The sequence below is a fragment of the Hevea brasiliensis genome, chromosome 11, assembly GCF_030052815.1.
Source record: "Hevea brasiliensis isolate MT/VB/25A 57/8 chromosome 11, ASM3005281v1, whole genome shotgun sequence".
Taxonomy (NCBI): Eukaryota; Viridiplantae; Streptophyta; class Magnoliopsida; order Malpighiales; family Euphorbiaceae; genus Hevea; species Hevea brasiliensis.
In genome coordinates this window covers 768,705-775,805 of record NC_079503.1, presented here as the reverse complement: position 1 = coordinate 775,805, position 7,101 = coordinate 768,705, and the positions used below count along the sequence as shown (strand labels likewise).

General features: G+C 34.4%; 1 non-coding gene across 1 annotated transcript; it reads left to right on the top strand.

The window, feature by feature from the left end:
* The first annotated feature begins 2,018 nt into the window (after positions 1–2,018).
* LOC131170886 (small nucleolar RNA R71) lies at positions 2,019–2,125 on the top strand. Its single transcript, XR_009141651.1, has one exon. It is a non-coding gene; the product is annotated as a small nucleolar RNA R71 (small nucleolar RNA).
* Positions 2,126–7,101: the final 4,976 nt, after the last annotated feature.

Here is a 7,101-nt window from a genome sequence, read left to right as displayed (position 1 = left end):
ATGATGCATTAATTATAACAGGATATGTTTCATTTGGTCCAAGAAAAGCATACCTGAGGTTGGAAGGAAGAGGTTTAAGATCTACCTTTGGGGCATCCTCTACCTTTAATGATGGTGGTTTGATCTCCAAATTTTGTACTCCTTCAAGTTGAAAAATTGTGGCTTCAGGATGTGGTGGAGAGCTCTCCAAGTGTTGTGCAAAAGTAGCCATGTTATGATTATCATCATTAATGCTCCCACCATGGACTAAGCAATTTTCAAGTGGGTCTTGTGGATAGCTTTTTCTGAAATGCTCTTGAACAATCTCATCAATAATGTCTACCCGCAAACAAGACTCAACTTCTTCATGTTTCCTTTTCATGGCTGGATTGATGTTGAATATCATTTGATCATCTCCCACTCTAAGTGTCAATTGCTCACCCTTTACATCAATTAATGCACCAGCTGTTGCCAAAAAGGGTCTTCCCAATAAGATAGGAACTTTTGTGTCTTCTTCCATATCCAAAATGACAAAGTCCACCGGAATGTAAAATTTCCCAACCTTGATAGGCACATTTTCAAGAATGCCTTCCGGATACTTAATTGAACGGTCAGCCAATGAAAGATACATGTTTGTGGGCTTCAACTCTCCCATATTCAACTTCTCATATATTGAAAGAGGCATTAGGCTGACGCTAGCTCCAAGGTCACATAAAGCATTTGCCACACAATTATCACCAATATGACAAGGGATGGAAAACACACCCGGATCTTTGAGTTTGGGAGGTAACTTTTTCTGAATTATAGCACTGCATTGCTCTCCCAAGTTGATGGTGTCATAATCTTCTAGCCTTCTCTTGTTGGAAAGAATCTCCTTCAAAAACTTGGCATAACTTGGCATTTGGGATAGTGCCTCAGTGAATGGCACATTGATATACAACTTCTTTAGCACTTCAAGGAATTTGCCAAATTGTTTGTCTAGCTTATGCTTGATGAATCTTTGAGGGTAGGGAAGGGTGGGCTTGTAAGGTTCAGGTGGGATGTATGGTTTCTCTCCCTCATCTTGTTCACTTTTGCTTTCTTCTTCTTTTTCATTTTTCTTGCTCTCAACTGAATTTTCTTCTTTTGTGCTCTCTTTTTCTTCTCTCTTGTTTTCACTCTCTTGACCAACTTTTTTACCACTTCTCAAGGTTCTGACCTTACATTGTTCATGAGGGTTTTGTGGTTGGCTAGGTAGTTTCCCATAGGAATTGCTTCCTGATGAGCTTGCTTGTTGCGCCAATTGAGTCTCCAACATGCGGTTGTGGACTTGTAATTGATCCATGGTTTGTCTCATGTGTTGCATTTCTTCCTCCAATTTGTTATTCATCTTGCTTTGTTCAGCAAAAAATTTCTCCATCATGTTCTCCAAGGATGGCTTCGGTTCATGGGATGGAAGGGATTGTTGTGCTCTTGCTTGATATCCAGGTGGTGGTTGCCTTGTGGGCTGAAATTGAGGCTGAAATTGAGGTCTATTCTGCTGCACATACTGCTGGTTATGAGGATAATTTGAGCTTTGGCCTTGTTGAGCAAAAGTTGCTTGTGGTCTCCATGTTGAGTTGTTCACATTAGAGTAAGCATTTCCCATAGGTTTCTGTTGATAACCTCCTGCATAAGCAGCTTGTTCTTGCAAATAATCATCACCATAAGAAGAGTAATTAACTCCACAACTTTGAGTTCCATCTGTGAAGGCAACTTGTTGCATAGTTGTAGGAGTTGAGGTTGTTGCCTTTGTGCAAAAATCACTAAGAAGCTGAGTTAACTGGTCAAATCTTGCATTCATGTAGCTAACTGAGTCAAGTTCATAGATCCCAGCTTTCTTTGGCTCGAGTGCTCTAGGATTTCCCCATAAATGGGTATTATGAGCAATCTTCTCTAATAGATCATAGCATTCTTCACTTGTCATTCTCATGAAATCTCCTCCTGCTTGTGAATCAATTGTGTTTCTTATGGCTGGAGTAACTCTGGTGTAGAAATTCTGAACAATCATCCATTTGGGTATTTCATGATGAGGACATTGCCTTTCAAGCTCCTTAAATCTCATCCAAGATTCATACAAAGTTTCATCATCTCTTGGTTTAAAAGCTACCATTAAATTCCTCAAATGAGTGGTCTTCCCAGGTGGGAAAAATTGAGATAGAAAAGCTTGAGATAGCTGCTCCCAAGTAGCTATAATAGCTTGTGGAAGTGAGTCATACCACTCCAATGCTGAATCCCGAAGAGAGAATGGAAATAAGGTGAGCCGAATAACTTCATCAGAAACTCCAGGTTGTCTTTGTGTACCACATATCATCAAAAATTTCTTCAAATGAGAATGAGGATTTTCAAGTGGGCTACCTCCAAATTGTGAATTCTGAACCATTTGAATAAGACCAGTTTTTAATTCAAATTGATTAGCTCCAATAATAGGTCTGTTATCTCTCACATCAGTACATCTAGGAAAAGCATAATCTAACATGGATCTTCTTTGAGGATCATTTTGATTAACAACAGCATTTTGCCCGTTTTGCTCGTTTCCTCCATTATCTCCACCAATAGCTCTATTTTGATTCTCCATATTTTCTATTGTCTCCTCTTGCTCAAATATTTGTTGTTCTTCTTTTTCTGCTTCTTTTTTTCTCTTGAATTCCTTTTTGTTGGCTCGACATAATTTTTCAATTTCTGGGTTGAACAACAATTCGGTATCACTTGTGCTTTTCGATCGTCTCATAAACAAGAAAAGTACCTGAAAAACACAAGGAACAATAGTGAAGATAAAAGAAAATAAAAATTCTAATTAGCTTAAAACAATTAAAATCCAACTTAAAAACAAACAATTCCCCGGCAACGGCGCCAAAAACTTGATAACTGTGTTGTCCGCAAGTGCACGGGTCACAGTAGTATAGTTTTAAAAAAATGATATCGATCCCACAGGGAATTGTGCTTAAATTGGAAATAAAAGTATAAGCTAATTAGAATGACAAAAATTAAAAATGTAAAATGAAATTTCAAATTAAGACAAAAATTAAAGATGTAAAATGAAATTTGGAATTAAAATTTGTATTCGAGGAATTAAAACTAAATCAATCAATTAACTAAAATTAATTAAACTAGATTACCAAAAATTAATGTGGAATTTCTATTTATGAAATTTGAGAGGAATTAAATCTAAATTCAATAAAAATAAAAATAAAGTGATTATAGAAATTGGATTTAAATTGAAATTGCTATTTATGAGATTTGGAGGATTTAAATCTAAATTCAATGAAAATTAAATTGATTCTAGAGATTAGATTTTTTCAATATTGTTTGCATGTGGTTTATCCCTAATTTAGCCAAACACATGAGAATTGCAATTTTGAGGGAAATCAATTCTTAAATTTTTGAAACCTTTTTCAAGCATCTCAAAATTGGTTTTCATTAAATCAAACCCTATTTTCACGGTATTTCAAACCTAACAAAAACCCATTTAAAGCTCTAATTGATTTTTGGAAAGTTCCCCTTAATCTTCTTAGCTTATTTCTAACACCAAGAAAATAAAGTTTATTGCAAGATTATCCATCCCCAATATTCACTTTTCAGTCCATCTATTAAGGATTAAAACTTAACTTAATGAGGGCCCATTCATCAAGCAAGGCAATAAGCACAAAAGCAATAAATCAAAATATAACAATCTTCATTTAAATGGCCAAATCAGTTCAAAACCACAAAACAAATCAATATTTACAAACCCATCTCTAGAATCTCAATAAACTACTCACAAATCATTGTTTAAAGACAAACCCAAATGAAGAAATGAAGAAATAATGTAAATGTAAGCTTAAAGGGGTAGAAAAACCCAGCAGATTTGCAGCAGGATCTCTGCAGAAAAGTGCAGAAACGTGATCCTTGCTGCTGCTGGAAGAAGATGCAGAAGATGCTCCTCCCTTTCCCTCTTTCTATCTTTCTAAAAATGACTCCCTTGCTCTCTATATGGAAAGAAAGTGATAAAGGGCACTTTATATAGGCGAGGGGACTGTTCTAGAATGGGTAAAAGGGGGAAGGATCCAGAGAAAGTGAGGTAAAAAGGCTGGAGTAACGGAAATGCCACGTCAACAATTTTCCAGTAAAAACGACATAAGCCGAGTCAGTTGTGTCGCGGGTTGTGTCGCTCTCGGCGTGAATATCTGACGATCGACACAACCTGCGACATAAGCTAATTCGGTTGTGCTGCAGGTTGTGTCGCTCTCGGCCATTTTTTTACTCAACTTCAAAATTTTTGCAATTCGATTTTAATCTCCTCCAAATGGCTACTCTGATCAAAATACATCAAATTTCTTGAAATTTATCCTACAAAACAAATGAATTCCAAAAATTAAACTAAGAAAAGTGAAAATTGCAAAATTGACTAAATATATACTAATATCTAAAATAATAGCTATGAATAAGGGTAAATTATGTGCAAAAATTACTCCTAAATGATGATCTAAAATGCATGCATCACCTATTTGTGTTTTGGTTATGAGAGCAAAGTAACTTGATTGAAAGCTAATTAATTAAAGAAGAGATAGAGAATAAAATGGTTTGCCACCATCATAGAGAAAATTGTTGGTAATGATATAATAATAGACATTGAAACACACTAATAGTGGATGAGGCACTTGGATAATTAATTCACCCCCTAACTCTCTCCCTCTAAACTAATTTAAATAAACAAAAAAAAAAAAAATAGTTTGTCTTAAAGAATTGGTGCTGGAATCACTTGTCACAACAGAAAATATTTGGGAGAGCACTAGTTCCCCCACTTGGGTGGACCTATGGAGATTCTTTTTTTTTTTTTTTTTTAATTTCATTTATATGTGCTCTTCTTTGTAGATAAGGCCAGCCACCCACATGATGTATATTTGTAGTTTGTAAATAAGATGTGCCTCACTTTCTTGCTTGGACGCGCATATATACACGTAGCCAAAATCTTGAGTTGGAGAATTATTTTTATGTATTAATTACCTACATAGAGCACTTGAGGTGGCCGCCAGTTTGGGCTGGGTGTAGACCTGCCACCGGACCGAGAACAAGTCTAAGCCATCATGTGAGTTGTGCTCATATGGGCGTAAAAATTAACTCATGGGATTTTTTCCACCTTGCTGTGTTATTGGTATCGAGAACAAAGCTTCCTCAACTTAGTTTGCCGTGGATCTTATTCTAAATTCATCTTGAGAATTTATACAAATTTGTAGGCCACTTTGGCTTCGCTTCTCTCATTGATGACGATCACGTTGGTGTTGGTCATCTAAGACGAGTCACATCTCATGCAGAAAAATTAGCTTAGCCATTTGAGAGAAAAGTAAAATGAAGTGTTTCAATCACGGCAGGTATCTTAAAACCTCAATAAAGATAGATTTAGAAAGAGACAAAACTGAACCGATCCAATATTCTGATTCAAACAATTTGATCATTCTTAAAATTTTATTTTATTTTTTGAGTAACATTAAAATAGACAGTTTAGTTTAATTAATCTTCCAATAGCATAATACAGATGCTAGTTTATGTGGGTAGTGTCAGTTCCACATACCACAACACAATGGATCCTCCTCTGCTTCAGCATCAAATGCCTTAGTAGCTAGGGTGAGCACTATTCAGTTTGAATATGATAAATCGAATCAAACCATTTTAATTCAATAATTTAATTTGATTTTTAAGATAATTCAATTCTGTTCGGTTCGTTTTACATTCTAAAAATTTCGATTATTTCGGTTCAGTTTGATTTTGAAAAGAAAAAAATCGATTGAACCGAACCGAACCGAACCGAACCAAATTTTTAAATTGATTTATTTTTATAGGGAATTTATGAATTATATGTAATTTTATATATATAAATTATTTAATTTCATTGATTAATGGTTATTATGTTCAAATTCAGGTCAAAATCATACTAAATAACTTAAAAATCAAGTCTAAATTAAAAAACTCATCAAAACTCAAAATCGATCAGTTCGAACCGAATCAAACCGAAATAGAGCTATTCGATTCGATTTTTTATTCATTTTAGTTCGGTTCAATTTCTAAAATATGATAATTCAGTTTTGATGATTCAATTAGGTTCGATTCGATTTGAACCAAATGCTCAATCCTATTAGTAGCATTAATAATAGATATTGGGAAATTTAGGATTTGGTTCTAGATTTTACCCTATATTACACTTTGATTCTTGTATTTTGAAAAATCAATTATTTAATATCTTAGTTTTGCACTATATTATGCCTTAGTTTTTAGATTTTGATAAATAAATTATTTAATCTCTTTAATTTTAATATATAAAATAATTTAATCCTTATAATTTTAATATTTATAATAATTTTATCTATCAATAAAAATACTAAATTATTCTATATATTAAAATTATAAGAATCAAAATATGATATAATATAAAATTTAGTGATTAAATAATTAAATTTTAAAAATTTAATACTGAAGTATAATATAATATAAAATTTAAAAATTAAATAATTAATTTTCTAAAATTCAACAATTAAAATGTAATATAAAACAAAACTAGAGATCAAATTATAAATTTGATATTTTGCCTCTAGAACATTGATCTTGATTGTTGAATGCAGCCTAGCCTAGGGAAGAAACTTGCTAACTGCGCATTCTATTCTTTCAAGTCCCACAACTCTAAAATGTGCCTATTCCTTCTTCCTTTGGTACCTGAAGTTTATGTTGAAAGAAGAAAAACTCACCAAAAACACCAACCCAAGAGTCGGAACCATTTCAAGCGAAGATGGAAGTAACGAGTATGTTTGAATGGTCGTACAGACGAGCTCTTTTAAAGGGTCTGACTCCTGAGCCTGCAAATCCTTCTCCACCCTTTCTCTCCCTACGAACCAGTGAGGCAGAGACAACGAAGACCAGTTCTTCATTTGGGCCTTGTCGATTGAATGGTGCTTTCAGAGGAGCTCCTCAAAAAACTAAAGCAAAGACTTTCTTGTGAAGGCCGAAGGGAGCCATACTCGGCTCTATCAATCCTTTACTCGCCTAAAGCTATCATGGATGTAGTTCGGCCCAAGATCCTCAAACTCTTGGACCCTCCTTGTGTAGTCCAAGTGGGCAATTATCCACTCTATC